Source organism: Capsicum annuum, chromosome 11 (assembly GCF_002878395.1).
Source record: "Capsicum annuum cultivar UCD-10X-F1 chromosome 11, UCD10Xv1.1, whole genome shotgun sequence".
NCBI lineage: Eukaryota > Viridiplantae > Streptophyta > Magnoliopsida > Solanales > Solanaceae > Capsicum > Capsicum annuum.
The window spans coordinates 47,599,726-47,621,422 of NC_061121.1; the positions used below are offsets into that span (position 1 = coordinate 47,599,726).

Below are 21,697 nucleotides of genomic sequence, written 5' to 3' on the forward strand. Positions count from 1 at the left end.
TCTAAGATGGTTTGCATAATCATTTTCACTGAGGGAGTAGACAACAATATCATTAATAAAGATGATGATGAACATATCTAAGTACTACTTAAACACTCTGTTCATCAAGTCCATAAAAGCTGTTGGGGCATTTGTTAGTCTAAAAGAAATAACTAGAAATCTAAAGTGACCATATCGAGTTCTGAAGGCTATCTTTGAAATGTCACTTTCTCTGACTCTGAGTTAATGATATCCGGATCTGAGGTATATCTTAGAGAAATAACTGACACCCTGAAATTGGTCGAATAAGTCATCAATCCTGGAGAGTGAGTGCTTATTCTTGGTTGTGACTTTGTTCAACTGATGGTAATTGATGCACATTTTGATAGAACCGTCTTTCTTACACACGAAAAGGACTGAAGCACCCCATGGAGAAGCACTGGACGTGATGAATCCCTTATCTAAGAGATCTTTCAACTGTTCTTTCAACTTTGAGCTCAGCTAGAACCATTCTATAGGGTGGAATAGAGATAGACTGGGTATATGGAAGTAGATCTATTTCGAAGTCAATTTCCCTTTCGAGAGAAACTTCGAGAAGATCTTCAAAGAGCACATTTGGAAATTTCCTTACTACTGAAACTGACTTGAGACTTAGGGTCTTAGAACTAGAGTCTTTGACTCGAACAAGATGGTACATGCACCCCTTAGATATCATTTTTCTTGCCTAAAGATATGATACAATTTGACCCCTAAGCACTAAAGTACTACCCCTTCATTCAATAATTATTTCATTGGTAAACTGAAACTGAACGACTCTATTTCTACAATCAACTGAGGTATAGCATGAGTGGAGCCAATATATACCAAAAATGACATTAAAATCAGTCATCTCTAACTCCACAAGGTCAATTGAGGTGACTTTCTGGGATATTGTGACCGGATAGTTCCTTTATACCTGCTTGGCTATAATAGAGACACCTATTGGAGTAGACAATGAGAAGGGTTCTACTAAGAATTCGGGATTGATATCAAAGTTGAATGCTATATAGGGGGTAAAAAAGGAGAGCAAAGCTCTGGGGTCTAATAAAGCATAAACATGAATTTGAAAGACCTGTAACATACCCGTAACTATATTAGGAGAACTTTTCTGATCCTGTCAGGACAGAAGTGCATATAGCTTATTTTGGTGCTGTCTACTAGTAGAACTGAAAGTAGCGTCCTGCTGAGTCGGACGACTTGCTGGAGTTACTAAAGAGTTAGTCTGACCCTACTGACGATCATTCTTACACTTCGACATACTTATAGGACACTCCCTTATCCTGTGTCCTATCTTGCAATATCCAAAACACACATCACTACCATTTCTACACACACCTTGATGATTCCTGCCATACTTCCTGCAGAGTGGATTAGTATGGCTACTGTTCGTGCTACACTGAGATTTAGAGCCTGGTGCTCTGTCCAGACTGTCATTCCTGAACTTTGACACAGGTACACTAGCTGGAGATGGAGATGGAGATGAGGATTTCAGATTGAACTAAGAATGGTTACCACTTTCTGACCTTGGCTGAGAAAAGTTAAAGCTACTTATACTGGCCCTCTTATTATCCCCCTTTCTCTCCTTAAGCTTCTATTACTCAATTTGCTGAGCATGAATCATAAGCCTAGATATGTCCATCTCCTCAATTAACATGGCAGTTCTTTAATCCTTGACCACACTATCAGCTACACCAAAAATAAACTTACTCATCTATACCTATTATCATCCACCATCAAAGGAGCATACCTCACCAACTGAGCAAACTTAAGCGAATACTCCCTAACAATCATTTTACGCTGCTTTAAATTATTAAAGTCCAGCACCTTAGCTTTTCTTAAATCTAAAGGGAAGAATCTTTCTAAAAAGGTCGTGGACAACTCTTCCCACTCTACAGGCCCTGCATCTGTGCCTCTATTCTCCTTCTGCTGCTTATACCACGTATGAGCCATATCGTGTAACTGGTAAGGAGCCAATTCTGCACTGTCACTGAAAGTCACACCCATGATATAAGTCACTTTATAAACCATACCAAGAAATTCCTGCTGATCCTCTTCATACTTGGATCCCAAAAACAAAGGAGGATTCATTCGAGTGAAATCCCGAATCCTAGCTGTAGTTGTATTTGCCATTAGATCAACTAAGGCAACAACCTGCTATTTATTTTGAGTAGCTTCTGACTGTGCTAAGGTAGTTAATGCAGCTCTAAACTCGGTATGAGAGACGTGCTCATTCAGGGGATCTTCCTAAATAGGCAGAGGTACGGGCTGATTTCCATTTCTTCTTTCATTGTTTTTTTGGGAGGAATTGTCTGTAAAAGGAAGGAAAAATGAGTCTAAAAAAGAGTTTAAATGAGCTCATTCTCTTTCGCACGACATGAATACTGAAAGAAGGGAAACTTTTTCTAAAATATTTGTAGCCACTTGTCCATAAGTGTGGCGTGCTTCACACCCATACACAAGACTCTACTTAACGCGACTTTTTAGATTCCCTAGGACTCTCTGAAACCTTAGGCTCCTATGTTTTGTCATGACCCAAGGCTACCCCCTAGTCGCGACAATGGTGCTTACAGTCACAAGTGACCATAAGTTAACCCATGAGCTAGTACCTGCTGTGAGCTCTGAGTATAATAGCAACAAAATACATATGCGGAATATATACTGAGAAACATAGTCATGCTAATCTGAATACTAAACGTATAGCTGTCAAATTTAAAACAACTGATAATACTGAAAGGACTGGTAACTGATAACTACTTAACTGACTATCTGATATTCTGAAAAGCCTCTAACTGACTGAATGTGGATTTGATTGGACAAACCCCCAACTAACACCAACTAACTAAAATAGAGGAATGCTAAAATAACTAAATGAAAGATAAACTTGTTCTCAAAAGATGAGGACTCACCGCTGTTGCTGCTGATGTAATGCTAAACTATCTAAGCACGGTCAATAAACTGTGTGTTCGAACCTATGATATAAGACATCATAGCGCGAAGAAAGTATGTGGTCAGTACTTTTAATGTACTAGTATATGAGATGAGGTTAGGCTAAAATACATGGGTTAACTATGAATAAAATAATGACTGATTGAATAATATGAGATAACTGAGTAAGCATGCATGAAAACTAAAATACTGAGAATGCAAGACTAAGCATATATACATTTATGAAATAATCAGTAAACTAAAATACTGAAATTTGATAACTGAATAGCTGAGAATATGTATGCTTTGGTCAAGCAAACCTAAACTATACTATATTGAATACGGTACTGAGACTAACTGAATACAGTGAGCCTACAGTAACATCCACAATAATTTTTCAATAATTAGTTGTTGATGTCATCATGACATCAATGTTAATGGCTAATTGGTGATGTCAAACTGATTAAATTTCTTCTTCATCATCTGTGTCAATTTTTTTTATTAACGTTGATTGCTAGAAACTTCAACTTTGATTTCTTGGAGAATTTTTCCATTTGTTGAATAAAATCTCCTTGATTTTTTTGACTTTGCTAATTGTGTGGTTACAATTGATTTTTGTTGGAAAAATAAGATTTGGGCAGCATCTGTTGGATCCAGATATTCAGGATTGCGTCGAAACTATTTTTCTATGTTCATCACGTAAGCCTCCATTGAATCCCAATTTTTGTATCATTTGCAACAGCCTTGGAAAGATAATCAAGGAAGCCCTTTTATCCCTTCTGACTTGTAGAAGGAAAATTTTTATGAAAATATCCACAGAATATAGAACTAGTGGGAAAATTGTAAAGGTAGAGAAATTTGGTGATCAACATGAAATCTCTGTGTAAAACATTCATATCCTTCTTGGACTGGGGAGTAAGGATCAAACTTTTGACCATAAATTGTCCACCATTCGTGCAAGAATCACTGGAGAAATTCTGAAGCCAGTTGGGAAAAACCAAGAATGTTTGCCAGTTTTATTTTGGAAGGTGAAAGCATTCATCCATGCTCTTTGATAGTGATAACGCCCAACTCACTCCCATAATTGAGAGGTGAGGTGGTCATTGTTAAGTAACCCAATGTCAATTGGGATCAAATCTCAAGGAGTGAATGTTATAGACTTCCAACCTATGGATACTCAATTTACTATAAGGTTACCTGGAATGCTAAAGGAAACAAACATATAAATAAGTAGGGGGATTTGTTTGAAAATTCTTCACACAAACTTCAAAAAATACATAGTGAATGCTATCTTTGGTTTGAATTCAAGTTTTTGAGAAATCTTGGGATTATGTCTCCTCAGAGGTGAATCATGTGGGACAATATTGGTTTATCATGGGATTTAGTTGTTAATTAATGGATAGTCTAGTTCAAAGATCATTGGGGTCGATCTTTTGAAAAAAACTCAATGATTTAACCCATTGGCCCTTTCGAGCACCCAACAAATGTAGAGTTTATATAGCCACCCAAAACCTCAGCCAAGCATCCCTATTACTAGGATGATGGTCTTAACATGGTTTACACTCACTAAATAATTATTTCTAAGATTGCAAAGGGTAGTAAACCATAGACTTAGTTGTACACCATTGCTTTGTCCCCTAATAACCCTCTTTCAAGGATGTTATGGGTTACCTAATATTCACATAAATCCCTCTTTTGAGGATGAAAAAGGGTTTCTAGATCTTGGAGCTTTCACCCATCAAACCTATTTGGATATTTAGAGTTTTTACACATCAAATTCCAACACATAAGCTCAACCAATGGTGAAATCCATACTCAACAACTAAAATCCATGCAAACACAACAATACCCACACACAAATCTCCAACTTAGACATTTTCTCTATCCTCAAGTAACACGAACTCTTACCATGAAACCTTTTTCAGGTGTGCCCTTATTTATGTTCCCAATGACCATAAAGACTACAACTTGGTTTCTACCACAAAAATCTTTTCACACATGGATAAGAAAGTATTAACAATTCCCCTTATCATAAAATGGAGTGGCGAAGGATGCAATGGATCTTGGGGAGCGACTATGTGACAATTACTAACACTCTAGAAGTGACTCACAAGTTGGATTTAATCATGTCACACATCCAGTCATACCATTGTGCTAAAGATGACAAAACCACCCTCCTTAATTAACTCACATGCCCCCTCACAAGAAAGAAAGGTTTACATACCTATTTACCACTTATGCAACAAAGAAAATTAGGTGCAATCACTCGCTCTCCGAAGAAATTCTCTATGTTACAAGTACCATGCCATAGGCTTTCCCCTATTTTCAATCACCACTATAATAACCACACTTGGTTGGAAATCACAAAGGGCTTTTTTGAGCTTGTAATATTGGCTTAGGGTAGGGTAGGATAACAATTTTGAACAATAAGTCTATACCCTCCTTGAACTTCTACATCAAATTCTCATCACATTTTGCTTATTGAGCCCACTTTCTTTTCTTTTGTTGCTTTACCTACTTTGTCTTTTTTGCATTACTAAAAGTCTTTTCACCTCTTTTTTTTCAATTCTTATGCATACATGAAGCTTTATATACACATTTATTTGACGAACTATCTTTTCCTTCAAACCAAAATACTTACTTGCTAGGCTCGTAGTTTTTTTTATGACTTCTTGGCTCAACTACACTTTCTTTATCTTTCCATCACCCCCAACTTAGGATTTTGACCATAATTTCTATTTTTAACTTCAAGGAGGATAGGTTTTAAGATATGATGAATAGAAGACTCACGTCTTATAATGTGGTTAGAAAAGAAAAGTTCAAAGGCTCAAAGAGGGTGACTAGGGTTAACTCATATCTATTAGTAGGTATTTTAGGATAAAGTAGGTTTACAAATTCATAAGATGGCCTATGATAATTTTAACTACCAAGCACAACCAAAATTTAGTTTTGAAAGACTAATGAGGTAACTTCTAGATGGTACAAGTACACTGTAATGCCTTAAATCTGATTCCCAGAATGCTACACGGTGCTAGCAATCCCGAAGGACCACAAGCTAACCCATGACTGATATCTATAGCTAAGTAATGAATAATATACTGTATAAATGCAGAATAAAAGGGCTGAAAAGTTGTAAGGTTCAAATATCTAATGAAATATAACATCTAGAAATATGGTATATCAATACCAAACTAAAATAAACTGTCTGAACATGTTAGTCTGAAAGCCTCTAGACTGTCTAAAAACTGTAGAGTTGATGGGACATGTCCCCAACTAACTCCGTCTACTAAAATTGAAATAATGAAATAATCATGCTATCCTCGAATGATGAAGACTCACTACAAATCAACTGCTCCTGGCTAAATATGAAGATAAGTGCGATCGGGAACATGAGCATCCAAACCTATGGTATAAAACACCATAGCATAGAAGAAAAGTATACGTCGGTACGTCTGAATGTACTGGTATGCAAAGTGAGGTAGGCTAAATGCATGGGGTTCATATGCATGAACAATACTAACTAACTGAATAACATGAACGTGAGAATACATACATGAATACGTAACTATAAATGAGATTGTGATAATATTGACTACTGAGTCTGAATACTGATAACATGAGTTTTGTATAACTGATATTCTGTTAACTGAGTGACTGTGTTTGACAGTCCTAATTTTGATGGAACTAGCTGAGTTCCCTACTGAATTGAGTGACTATATCTGACAGTCCTGAATCAGAAGAACTATTTGAGTTTTTTTACTGACATTAAGACTGAGAATATGGGAAGTAGTCATCTAACTGACATACCTCTTCTTTTGTATAGAGTTGGATCCAATCTGTAACCCCAATTTGAAGGGTGTCAATACCACACCACTGGTAAGGACAAGCTGAGAGTGACCCTCATCTGGTAGTGTCCCCAAAGAAGAATGGTGGGACCCTCATCTGGCAGTGTTAATCCACCTTATCAACCCTTAACTGTTAGTGTTGATGTCTCAACCTATGCTAGCTATATAGTTCTAGAATGCAAGGGTTGTTTCAAAGGATCACACCCTCTACTGTCAGTATGTGCCCTCATCCTTGGGTTCACTCGTGCTGTATCCTACTCCCAACTGAATAGACATTAAACTGATTATACTAAGATAAACTGGATTGATTTCACTGAATTTTATGGACTGATGGAATATTATTGAATTCTATTAACTAACTGAGTTCATAAGATTACTGAGTTTTCCTGAGTTATGTAACTAGTTAAATTCTACTAAGTTCTGAAACTGACTGGGAATACTACTGATCATAGCGTGAATAAGATTATCATGAAGCTGACACTGGCTCTAGGCACATAGCTAAATTATTGTGTACAAGTACCCCAGGATTCGATAGCATGAAACTGACTAGACATGACGCTTCTTGAACACATGACCATAGTCAACAATACATAGTACAAATGTTGGAGATTTTCATAAAGTATTTGTAGGTCATAAGCTTACACATGAATAGGAATATCTATAAACATGTCATAATTTTGTAAGTCTAATCTTATGATCATTCCACCAAACCATTACACCGTATAACAATAACATTGGGGTCATTATGAATAGAAGGATAAATCATGGATTCATTAATTTGGTCACAATTGAGTCATAAAGCATAATTTTTATTCTCTTAGGTATTTTATCAACCACCTTGCATGCATAACTTGAGGATTAGGCACGAACATTAAAATAATACATCATGGAAACATTATTCACTTCAAATACAAGAATTCCAACCACATGCTAACATAACTTCATTATATGTATTAAAGATTTCAACTTGGAAATCATACAACAACATAAACATGGATATGATTCAATTCATAACATGGAATTCAAAATTTATATTTTTGAAAGGGCTTCTTGAGATTCATGGGTGAAAGGAACCCATGAATCAACACTTACATACCTTAGATGGAAGTTTCTTGGAGATTGAGGGAGGAAAACTTGAATTCTTGACTTGAATTTAATCACCTAGGGTTTCTTGTTCTTAAGCAATTATGGAATAAAGAATGTATTTAAAAAAGAGCTAAATTTTGTGTTTATGAGGGCTGAAGGTCTGGGAAAATGACCTAATTACCCTTAAGGATACGGTCATTTAATGACTAAAACTAGGCACTGACACATTGAGAGACGCGGTGCGTCGATGGATTTGATGTGACACCCAATGCATCGTACTATGATTGCACCAATTCTCAGTAGTTTTGACTCTGGAACCTGCTACAATGTTAACCAATGCGATAGGCGATGCAACACGCCAAGATCGCATTGGTCCACTATTTTGGGACTCCAAACGTGGTCTAAACGAGTTTCAAAAAATTTAAAACTTATCCGAGAATACCTATCGACCTCTCTGATCATGAATTAACAAAAATATAGACCATAAAGGGACATTATGGTCATGAAATAAGATTGCCAACTTTTGAAGGCCAAAAATAAACTAAGTCTGGGAACTAAGCTAGAATTTTCTAAGTCTGAGACCCCTTGACAAGCCTAAAAGGATGAATCAAGCTTAGAAATTTTATGGGGTCTTACAATATCCCCCCCATAGAAAATTCATCCTTGAATGATACTAACTGAGATGGGAGAAATGATAACTGAAGTATATACTGATCATGAACAACTGAAACATGAGTACATGATTGATATTACTAATTTACTAAGATTTATACTGAGCATGTATATCTGATGCATGATTTCATGACTGAGCTAATACATAGATGAATGACTGAGAGTACTGATTCACTTGTTCATGCAAATATGATGCACGAATACATGGCTGATATGATGCATGAACACATGAAAAATATACAATGGTAGTTGATACCAAGTTTATAATGAAAATCTGAGCATGAAGCTGAATACCAAGTTGTAACTGAAATTTGAACATGAAAATGAATAAGCTTTAAGGAAAGCTATTACCTTGGGTTGAGTTTGAGTTTGTGGAGAAAAGGTGAAGGTACTTGGTCCGCATGTCTGCTTCTACTTCCCAAGTAGCTTTCTCAACAGATTGATTCCGCCAAAGTACTTTGACTAGAGGAACTTCTCTGTTCCTCAGTCTGCGAGTTTGGTAGTTAAGGATTTTTACTAGAATCTATTCATAAGAGAGGTTGTTATGAATGTATATACCCTCTATAGGGACTACAACTACTAGGTTACCTATGCACTTCTTAAGCAAGGAGACATGAAACACTGGATGGACTGAGGCTAGATTTGAAGACAATTCAAGATTATAAGCTACCTTGCTAAAGAGAATGAGAATTTTGAAGGGACCGACATATCAGGGGATGATCTTTCCCTTCTTGATGAACCGCTTCACTCCCTTCGTGATAGAGATTTTCAAATAAACATGGTCATTAATCTCAAATTCGAAATCTTTCCTGTGCACATCTGCTTATGATTTCTGTTAGCTCTGAGCTATCTTGAGACTTTCTATGATCAATTGGACTTTATCTAAGGTATCGTATACCAAGTCAGGCCCTACTACTGTGGCCTCACCCACTTCAAACCAACCGATTGAAGATCTGCATCTCCTACCGTAAAGAGCATTGAATAGAGCCATCTTAATAGTGGAATAATAGCTGTTGTTGTATGCAAAATCAATCAAAGGCAAGTGGTCATCCTAACTACCCTTGAAATCGATTGCACATGCCCTTAGAATATCTTTCAAAGTCTGGATGGTCCTTTCTGCTTGACCATCTGTCTGAGGATGGAAGGCTGTACTGAGATGAACTTGGGTACCAAGACCTTTTTAGAAAAATTTCTATAAATAAGAGGTGAACTAGGTACCTCTATCTGAAACAATGGACAATGGAACACCGTGTAACTTGACCAAATCCCTGATATAGAGTTTGGTGTATTCCTCAGCTGAATAAGAGGTATGGATTGGAAGAAAATTGGCTGATTTGGTCATCCTGTCTACAATGACCCAAACTGAATCATACTGATGACAAGTACGGGGAAAACCCATCACAAAGTCCATGTTCACATTTTCCCACTTCCAAGTGGGAATATTGAACTCTTGCATAGACCCACTAGGCTTCTGATGCTCTATCTTAACCTGCTGACATGTGGAGCACTTAGCCATAAATTCTAAAATATCTCTTTTCATCCCACTCCACCAATAGATCTTTCATAAATCATGGTAATCTTAGTGGCCCCTGGATGAATAGAGTATCATGCACCATGCACTTCTGGAAGGATTCGCTGCCTTAAGTCGTCTACACCTAGCACACAGAGAAAACCCTGACAATGCAAAACACCATCTCCCCCTGATCTCTGACTGATTTTTTCAACTTGACTAGACTGAGATCTCTAACTTGTTTTCTTAACTTCAAAAACTAGAGATGATTCTGAACCCATATAATGCCTTTGGCTGAGTCGACTAAGCGGACACCTAGTTTGGCAAGCTGATAAACTTCTTAAGTAATTTTTTTTTTACTGTCCTCAACATAAGCAACACTACCCATAGATAATCTACTGAGAGCATCAACCACTATATTGTCCTTGTCCGAATAATAAAGGACACTTAATCGTAATCTTTCAAGAGCTCTAACCACCTTCTCTGATTAAGACTTAGATCTTTTTGAGAGAATACGTACTGAAGGCTTTTGTGATCTATGACATTACCAAGCTACATGAGGACACAACCCAAAAATACTCTAGACGCATCACAGTACATCATGAACCCATCTAAACCGTCAAGAAGAGCCAAAACTAGAGTTGAGGAGAGTCGAGTCTTCAACTTCTGAAAACTCTTCTTACAAGGATCTGACCACTGAAACTTGACTCTTCTTGCAAGGATCTGACCACTGAAACTTGACTTTCTCTTGAGTCAGTTTGGATATAGGGGATGCAATAGAAGAAAATCCCTTAAAAAATCATCTGTAATAGCCAGCCAAACCTAAGAAACTCCTGATATCTGATGGAAAGACAGGGCGAGGCCAGTTTCTCACTGCTTTAGTCTTTTGAGGATTAACTCTAATGCCATCACCGAAAACGATATTACCAAGAAACGCTACCGACCTTAGCCAAAATTTGCATTTACTGAATTTGGAAAATAACTGATGATTTTTGAGAGTCTGCAATACTATTCTGAGATGGTGTGCATGATCACGTTCACTGCGGGAGTAACCAAGGATGTCATCTATGAATACTATGACGAACGTGTCCAAGTACTTCTTGAACACTCGGTTTATCAAGTCTATGAAAGCTTCTGGGTTATTGGTAAGACCAAAGGACATGACTAAGAATTTAAAGTGACCATACCAAGTACGGAAGGCTATTTTTGGAATGTCACATTCTTTGACTCTGAGCTGATGATAGCCTGATCTGAGCTCTATCTTAGAGAAATAGCTGGCACCCTGAAGTTGGTCAAACAAATAATCGATTCTAGGAAGTAGATACTTGTTCTTGACTGTGACTTTATTGAGCTGACGGTAATCAATGCACATTGTGAGAGGACCATTTTTCTTTCACATGAATATGACTGGTGTTCCTCATAGGGACACACTGGTCTGATGAATCCTTTATCTAGAAGATCCTTCAACTATTTTTTAATTTCTCTAAGTTCTGTTGGTGCCATTCTATATAGTGAAATAGATAAAGGCTGAGTATCCAGAAGAAGATCAATGCCAAAGTCTATTTCCCTTTCAGGAGGAATTCCTGAAAGATCTTCAAAAAAGATATCTAACTATTCACTCACTACTGAGACTGATTCAAGATTAAAAGTTTTGGAACTAGTGTCCTTAACTCGAATAAGATGATAGACACATCCCTTAGATATCATTTTCTGTGCCCAAAGGTAGAAAATAAGCTGACCTCTGAAGGCTGAAGCACTACCCCTTCACTCTAGTACAGGTTCATTCGGAAACTAAAACTAGACAATTTTGTTTCTACAATCGACTATGGCATAGCAGGAATAAAGCAATCCATTCCGAGAATGACATCAAAATTAGTCATCTCTAATTCGACTAAGCTTGCTGATGTAACTTTCTGAGATACCATAACCGGACAATTTCTGTATACCCATCGGGCTATGATAGTTTTACCCACTGGGGTAGAGAATCAAAAAGGCTCTGCTAGAATTTTAGGACTGACTCCGAAATCATCAGCTATATAAGGAGTAACAAAAGACAAGAATCTCCTGGATCTAGCAAAGAGTAAATATGTATATGAAAGTTCTGTAACATACTAGTAACTACATCAGGAGAATTTTCCTAATCATATTAGGACTGAAGAGCATAAAGTTTGTTTGGGTGTTTCCCACTGGTGGCACTGGAAGTGGCACCATGCTGGTTCGTGTGAATAAACTGAGCTGAGAAATGGTTACGCTGACCCTAAAAGCCTGACTAGGGATAATCTTTGACCCTGTGGCCTATCTTTCCACATCTAAAATAGACATTGCTGCCAGCTCTACAAATACCCTGATAGTTCTTACGACAAGTCTACAAAGAGGATGAGTGCGGGCACTGCTAACACTGCCCTGAGGTTTAGGGCCTGACGCCCTATACCTGTTTCTATCTCTAAATTTCAGTACTGAAGCACTAGCTGAGAAAGGAGCTAGAATTGATGACTTTGGGAAGAACTAAGAAAGATTTCAACCCTCTGACTTAGGCTGAGCAAAGTTGAAACTACCTGTCCTTGCTCTCTTATTCTGCTTCTCTCTCATCTTAATTTTCTGTTCTTCTATCTGTTGAGCATGGATCATAAGCCTAGATATGTATATCTCACTAATCAACATCGTGGACTTGCACTCATTGAGCAAACTATCATTCACTTCAGAAACAAACTTACTTATCTTAGTCCTGCTGTCTGCCACTACATGTGGAGCGTATCTAGTTAATTGAGTAAACTTAAGAGAATACTCTTTCACTATCATGTTACCCTGCCTGAGGTTGATAAATTCTATCACCTTAGCTTCCCTTAGCTCTATAGGAAAGAATCTATCTAAAAATGAAGTGGCAAACTCCTCCCACTCAAAAGTCCCAGCATCTATAACTCTCTCTGCCTTCCACTGCTTGAACCATGTGTGAGCCATATCTTGTAACTGATATACAACTAGCTCATCACTCTCACTAGCAATAACCCCCATAATATATGCAACCTTCTGAACCTAATCAGAGAATTCCTAAAGGTCCTCATCTGACTTAGACCCAAAGAAGGATGGAAGATTCATTCAGGTGAACTCCCAAATCCTGGCTGCAGCTGAATTAACCACTGGGTTGGATGGAACAATAGTTGGTCTTTCATTTTGGGAAGAAACTAAATTAGCAAGAGTAGTGAATACAACTTTGAATTCTGCATGAGAAATATGTTCGTCCAAGGGATCTGCTTAGACAGGCAGAGGGGCTGACTGATTTCCATTTCGGGCTGACTGATTTCCATTTCTTCTTTTGGGAGGTGTGTTATTTAAGAGAAAAGGGAGAAATAGATTAGAATAAAATTTAAATTTGAGTTCATGCTCACTGGCATGAAATGAATACTGAAATAAGGGAAATTATTCCTAATACATCTTATAGCCTTTTGTACATAAATGTGGTGCGTAACACACCCATGCACAAGACTCTACTAGATGTGGCTTTTCAGACTTCCTAGGAAACTGTTGAACCATAGGATTTGATACCAAGTTTGTAACACCCCGAATCTAATACCTGGAATGCTATATGGTGCTAGCAATACCGAAGGACCACAAGCTAACCTATGATTGATATCTGTAGTTGAGCACTGCATAATATACTATATAAATGCGGAATAAAATAGTTGAAAGGCCATAAGGTTGAAATATCTGATGAAATATAACATCTAGAAATATGGTATATCAATACCAAACTGAAATAAACTGTCTGAACATATTAGTCTGAAAGCCTCTAAACTGTCTGAAAACTGTGGAGTTGATGGGACATATCCCCAACTAACTCTGTCTACTAAAACTGAAATAATAAAATAATCATGCTATCATTAAATGATAAAGACTCACTGCAAATCTACTGTTGTTGGCTAAATCTGAAGATAAGTGCGATCGGGAACATGAGCATCCAAACCTATGGTATAAAACACCATAGCATAGAAGAAAAGTATACGTCAGTATTTCTGAATGTACTGGTATGCAAAGTGAGGTAGGCTAAATGCATGGGGTTTATATGCATGAACAATACTAACTAACTGAATAACATGAACGTGAGAATATATACATGAATATGTAACTATAAATGAGATTGTGATAATATTGACTACTGAGTTTGAATACTGATAACATGAGTTTTGTATAACTGATATTCTATTAACTGAGTGACTGTGTTTGACAGTCCTAATTTTAACGGAACTAGCTGAGTTCCCTACTGAATTGAGTGACTATATCTGACAGTCCTGAATCTGAAGAACTATTTGAGTTTTTTTACTGACACTAAGACTGAGAATGTGGGAAGTAGTCATCTAACTGACATGCCCCTTTTTTTGTATAGAGTTGGGTCCAATCTGTAACCCCAATTTGAAGGGTGTCAATACCACGCCACTGGTAAGGACAAGCTGGGAGTGACCCTTATCTGGTAGTGTCCCTAAATAAGAATGGTGCAATCCTCATTTGGCAGTGTTAATCAACTGGAATCCTCATTTGGCAGTGTTAATCAACCTCATCAACCCTCAACTGTCAGTGTTGATGTCTAAACCTATGCTGGCTATATAGTTCTGGAATGCAAGGATTCCTTCTAAGGATCATAACCACTATTGTCAGTGTGTGCCCTCATCCCTGGGTTCACGCGGTGCTGTATCCTACTCCCAACTGAATAGACACTGAACTGATTATACTGAGATGAACTAAAATGAGTTCACTAAATTCTGTGGACTGACAGAATATTACTGAATTCTATTAACTGACTAAGTTCATGAGATTACTGAGTTTTCTCGAGCCATATAGCTGGCTAAATTCTACTGAGTTCTAAAACTGATTGGCAATACTACTGATCATAGCGTGACTAAGATTATCATGAAACTGACACTGGCTCTAGGCACACAGCTAAATTATCGGGTACAAGTAGCCCCAGGACTAGATAGCATGAAACTGACAAGATATGGCACTTCTTAAACATATGACCATAGTCAACAATTCATAGTACAAACGATGGGGATTTTCATAAATCTTTGTAGGTCATAAGCTTACAAATAAATAGGAATACATATAAAAATGTCATAATTTTGTAAGTCTAATCTCATGAGCATTCCACCAAACCATTCCAATGCATAACAATAACATAGGGGTCATTGTAAACATAAGGGTAAAACATGGATTCATCAATTTGGTCACAATTAAGTCAAAAAGCATAATTCTTATTCTCTTAGGTATTTTAGCAGCTACCTTGCATGCATAACTTGAGGCTTAGGAATGAACATTACAATAATACATCATGGCAACATTATTCACTTCAAATACAAGAATTCCAACCACATGCTAACATAACTTCATTATATGTATTACAGATTTCAACTTGGTAATCACACAACAACATAAACATGGATATGATTCAATTCATAACCTGGAATTCAAAATTTATATTTTTGAAAGAGATTCTTGATATTCATGGGTGAAAGGAGGGATGAAGGTCTGGTAAAATGACCTAATTACCCTTAAGGATATGATCATTTAATGACTAAAGCTGGGCACCGACGTGTTAAGAAACACGGTACGTTGATGGCTTCAATGCGATACCCAACACGTCGCTCTATGATTATGCCAAGCCTCAGTAGTTTTGCCTCTGGCAACCTGGAACAATGTTAACTAATGCGATAGTCAACACGGCGCACCAAGATCGTGTTGGTCCACTATTTTGGGACATCAAACATGGTCTTAACGAGTTTCAAAAAATCTGAAACTTGTCCTGGAACACCTACCGACCTATCTGATCATGAATTAATAAAAATATGGACCATTAAGGGACACTATGGTCATGAAATGAGATTGCTGACTTTTGAAGGTCAAAAATAAACTAAGTCTGAGAACTTAGCTAGAATTTTCTAAGTCTGAGACCTCTTGACAAGCCTAAAAAGATGAATTAAGCTTAGAAATTTTGCGGGGTCTTACATATACATGAGATGTAGACAATTAAGCTCAGACGTACAATATATAAATGTTGTCAAGAGGGTCAATTATTTTCCTCGCTCAAGACAAGGGTGGAGTATCCCCTATTTTTCTGCAATCAACGTTTAGAGTCAAAGAAAGAGAGTGAATTTTGTCACAAAGTTGCTCACGTCCATGTCTTTAACCTTTTTTTTGAAAATTTTATCTGACGGAGGGGGGTGTTTGCTATTGTACCCAAACCATGCATAATCTGCTAGTCATGGAAACAACCTAAGCTATCGTTTTATATTACAAACTGTAGTATGGGAGAACTTCCATGTGGTTACTAAGATTTCACCAATGCGTGTGAAAGTGAATCCCAATCATCGATCCACAGGTACTCAGACTTCTCTTGCATCTATAGTTAGAAACTAAAATTACAAATTAACAAAACAAGAACGAAATCTACTCCATGCAGGTGTGGGTACCATCAGAGTGCCCGAATATTACAACCCAAATAAAAAGTAAAAATTATCCAAGAGGGAAAAAAGTATACAGAACATCAATAATACATGCCCAAATCAAATAAATAAGTAGACGCCCCCAATAGACAAGGTAACAGTGTCCCCACTTTATAAATAATTATAGATAAAAGAGATAAGGGTGCTCCCTAAATTCGTATCAAGGGCTACTATCACTCTCGAACCCTGCATCATCACTATTCTCCTCAAGATCTGACCACTCTATCAGGGCCTCATCATCCCTGTCCACCCAAGAAGTGGGAAGCCTACTTTGGGATTTCATAATCTTTTATATACCCTTCACCCCTTTCCATATCTTGGTAAATACTTTATCCATCTTTTTCTCCCTAGTGATCATCTTTTCATATATGCTCTGGAGGTTTTAGTGTGATGCCGCCAAAGAGGAGTAGGCTTTCTCAAACCTATCAATAGTAGCTTTTTGATTTTTTTTTGTCTTTCTTGTATTCATCATAATCGATAAGTGACACATATAAGTGATGGGTGGTGGAGGGCTTTCCTGACCCATAAGGTAAGCTAACCACAAGCTCTTTAATGGTTATAATATTAAATTCAATCTCTTCAAGAGGTCCCATGGTGGTTGGCCTATGAGGCTCGGGTTCGCTACATGTTGGCTTTTTCAAGTTGATCTTTCTTTTCTTACTTTTGCTCGGTGCGCCCTCTCCTCAAATCCTCAATGGGTAGATGGGGGTACTAGGACGCACCTATGTATCACTAGCATACTCTTCCACCCCTACTCTCTTATAAAGCTCAATAATTAGAGAGGGGTAAAAGAGATTTGTACCACCTTAGTTTTTGAAATAATCTATTTCATTGACCACGAGTTGACCAACATCCAAAGGGATCCCGTCTATAATACAAAAAAACATTCAAGCATACTATTTTGGGACTGCTGTCATGTGGGAGTAAGGAGACACTCGGTATGTGCAACCATATCTGAGCCTCGAAAGTGAAGTCATTCATGGAGATGTTGCTTTTACTTTTGGTCCATGAGACTTCCTTTCCAGTAGATTGTTATGGTGCCAACCAATTCCCCGATTTACACCCCTTCACTTTGAATTCACCTATGTCTTCCTGCTTGAGCCTATACACATCATTGATTTGATTAGCCCCAACTTTCACCGGCTTTCCATGCATTTTACAATCACATTGAGTGGATCTGAGAAAGATACTTAGCTGATATTGGCATAAAATTCATGAACCCATTTTTTATTTACAAGGCATAGATTTGGGGCAAAGCACTTCCACCCTACGGCTTCAAGTTTATCGTGAAAAGCTGGTAGCTTCTTTGTTACATTCTCCAAACAAATTTCTCTTTCCAAAAACAACTTTGTCTTTGAAAGATCACTATAGTAGTGAGTGTGGCATTCAAGTTCCATGAATATGATATGATCAAACTTATCCATGAGGTTGTCCTGAAAGCACTAAAAACACATTATATCTTTCAATGTCATTTGAATTATGCAAGCTATGCTAGATTGATCATTAAAGTTCATTAGACTAGGTGCTTGGGGTTTCTTGGATAAAAATTGGAAGTACAGGATTTTTACATGGTAGGAACCTGCTCTTAGTTACCACAATCGCGGATCAGAACCACATCTGCATTTTCGCGATTGTGGTCTATGACCGCGATCGCGACACCTGAGGCTGGTTCCATGTCTATTTTGCACGTTCAATTTCCTTCCAATTCTAAACTACTAGCATGTTCTACAATATGGGTGGAAATGAAGGTCATGTGAACAATGCTACCGGTGTGTGTGAATGTTCCCTTCAAAAGTAAATACCACTATTAAAAGTTCATTTGAGCAATTTATCAAACATAAGATGTGAATATCACATTTGTCTACTTTTTTTTACACACTATTAGGTACTCAAGGTTTCCCCACTTGTGTGCACACCTCAATCAAGCAACCAACACCACAATAATAATAAGTATGACAACATGTAAAGCATAACAATTAAAACTCTAGGCCCTCTATTAATTATGCACTCAATGGCCTATTTTTAAAAATAAAAGCAATGATTCATGTCACCTTTCGAAGTTGTGATGCAAGAGGGATGTGCACGAAGGCTATTTGAGAGCTTACAACTTGGCCAACAATGTAGCTTAGATTTGAGAGTACAATCTTGAAAAGGGAGTGTGATGGAAATAAAGGATACTAAGGGTTAAATGACTGAAATGACCGCGACCGTGGTCAGGGTCCGCAACCACGAACACCCGTATAGCCGCGATCGCGCATGGTGGTCGCGATCGCAGTAACTGAGAGTAGTTTTTCTTCTTTGGTACAACGTCTTTTTTCTTTCAATATCACAGTGGGTCCTTAAACCCCTCATCATTTACTTTTCCATTCTCAATATCTATCACCGATACTACTTGGAGCTCTGTAATTTTTTTTATTGACTTATAAATTTTGAATGAGACCTCATCTTCTTGTATCCGATATTTTATCTCCCCTAGCTCTAAATCGATAATGGCTCTCCCGGTGGTAAAGAAATGATGACCAAGAATGATAGGCACCTCTTGGTCCATCTAGCAAATCTAACACAACGATATCCGCTGGGAGAATGAATTTGTCCACCTTCACAAGAACATCAAAAAATATACCCACCGACCTTTTTATGGACCAGTCTGCCATCAAAAGTCGCATTGAGGTTGCTGTAGGAGTGTTCTTTCTAAGTTTTTTTATAGATGAAAAAGGTATTAGGTTGATTCTTGCACCAAGGTCACAAAGAGCTTTTGCAAACTCATGAGTCCCAATGGTGCAAGGGATAGTAAATGTTCCGGGGTCATCCTTCTTTTCCGCAACTTTCTTATCCATGGTAGTGCTATACCCATGAGTAACCTCAATGGTATCACTTTCAACGAGCTTCTTCTTGGACATTAACTTCTTTATTAACTTAGCATATCGCAGAATCTCTTTATCACCTCGAGTGGTGGGATATTTATTGAGAGGTTGCTAAGTTTTATGATAAATTTTCTTAACTTTTTACTCTCTTCCTTTTTATGCAACCGTTGAGGGAACGGGGGAGGAATATGGATAATTGGCCTTGCTTCTCCTTGCTGTTTTTCAATTTCAACCACTTTCTTATTGCTTTCATCCATATCTTTCGCATTGCTTGCCTCTCTTTTTTGGGGCATTACCTCTTTTGCCTTGGCTTTGGGCATATTTTTACTCACATCTCCTCTAAGGGGATCGTCAAGTGTTTTTCCACTTCTATTGACTATTGCTAGGACTTGTACTTAATTTTTTAGGTTAGTAATTGTGTCACTCGAAAGTCCACCTCTAGTCCTCGCATTTAGTTGCATGGATATTTGCCCGACTTGGGTCTCTAATTGTTTGATGGAGGTGGAGTGAGACACCATTATTTGGGAGAGCACAGAGAAGTCACCCTTCAATTCACGTACCATTTTGTCCGTACCTTCAACTCTACTCAAAATCCTTGCCAACAAATCTTCGGTCTTGAACTTTTCAGGATCGATGATATTTGAATCTTTGGCCTTAGCCCTATCACGAGGACGGATATAGTGGTTATAGTTAGGTTTCCTATCTCTCCAATCTTTATCTCAGTCACAATCCATCCAACCATGGTTCACACTTTGCCTTTGATTAGCGGGGCGGTAACCCTCCAAGTAGTTTGTAAAGTACCAAATATCTTCATCCAACTTCTTTGCCTCATCATCATCTTCATAAGGCTTTGATCTTACGGCATTTACCGCTTTTGCGGGTACACCCATAACATGTTTCATTAAAAGCTCAAGTTGGGTCATCATCTTAGCCATATTCTATTCCTTCCCCTCTTCTCATTTTATTTGCTCATTGGTCACCATAGAGGTAGAAAAAGGGGTCTTAGGAGCATCGGCATCATGGATGTGCTACTCCCTATTTTGTTTGGATACTTCACCTATCAATCGAAAAGCCATAAAATGATACAATTTCACAATAGAGTCACCCGCTGCATTATCCATAATCATTTTGTTCAATGGTTCAAGAGCTCTATAAAAAATGTCAAGGAGCATCCTATCTGGGACCTCATGATTTGGGCATTGGCCTAGCTTTCCATTAAACCTCTCTCATGCTTCAAAAAATAGTTCTCCATTCAATTTCCGAAAGTTTACAATCTCATCTCGTTTTTGAAGCATTTTTTATTAGTTGGCGGGATGCGGATAGCACGTGTTTTCCCCGCCTTATTTAATTGGCTCTCATCTTCTAGTGGGGCATCAAAGGGGCCAAAATTACTTGCATTATCGCTCATTGCTCCGTTCACACTTTGATCACCTACAAAATAGTCAAAAATAATAAATAAAGTAAATTACCCCACTTTGGGTATTTCCAAGTAAGAATAGCACCACACAAGTGAAATCTATAATCCACTCTCCGGCAATGACACCATTTTGATAAGCTCAACTCACTCTCATAATTGAGGGGTGAGATGGTCGTTGTCAAGGAGTGAATGCTAAGACTTCCAACCTATGGGTACTCAAGTTACTATAAAGTTATCCGGAATGCTAATGAAAACAATATGTATAAGTAAATGGGGGGATTCTTTTGAAAATTCTTCACACAAACTTCAATAAGTACGTGGTGAATGCTATATTTGGTTTGAATTCAAAATTTTGAGAAATCTTAGGATTATGCCTCCTTAGAGGTGAAGTATGTGCGAAAATGTTGGATAGGCTAGGTCGAAGATCATTGGAGTCAATCTTTTGACAAAACCCCAACGATTTTACCGATTGGCCCTTTCGAGCACCTAACAAGTGTGGAGTTTATATAGCCACCCAAAACCTCAACCAAGCATCCCTATTTCTAAGATAATGCTCTTGACATGATTTACACTCTCTAAACACTTATTTCTAATATTGCAAAGGGTAGTCAACCATAGGCTTAGTTGTTCACCATTGCTTTGTCCCCCGATAATCCTCTTTCGGGGATGTTATGGGTTACCTAATTTTCACCTAAATACCTCTTTTGAGGGTGACAAAAGGTTTCTAGAGCTTGGAGCTTTCACCCATCAAATCCATTTGGATATTTAGAGTTTTCACCCATCAAATTCAAATACATAAGCTCAAGCAATGGTGAAATACATACTCAACAACTAAAATCTATGCAAACACAACAATACCCACACACAAT

General features: G+C 37.7%; 1 non-coding gene across 1 annotated transcript; it reads left to right on the forward strand.

Moving 5' to 3' along the window:
- Nucleotides 1-20,593: 20,593 nt before the first annotated feature.
- Nucleotides 20,594-20,705, forward strand: LOC124889096. The gene has a single exon (XR_007047713.1). It is a non-coding gene; the product is annotated as a small nucleolar RNA R71 (small nucleolar RNA).
- Nucleotides 20,706-21,697: the final 992 nt, after the last annotated feature.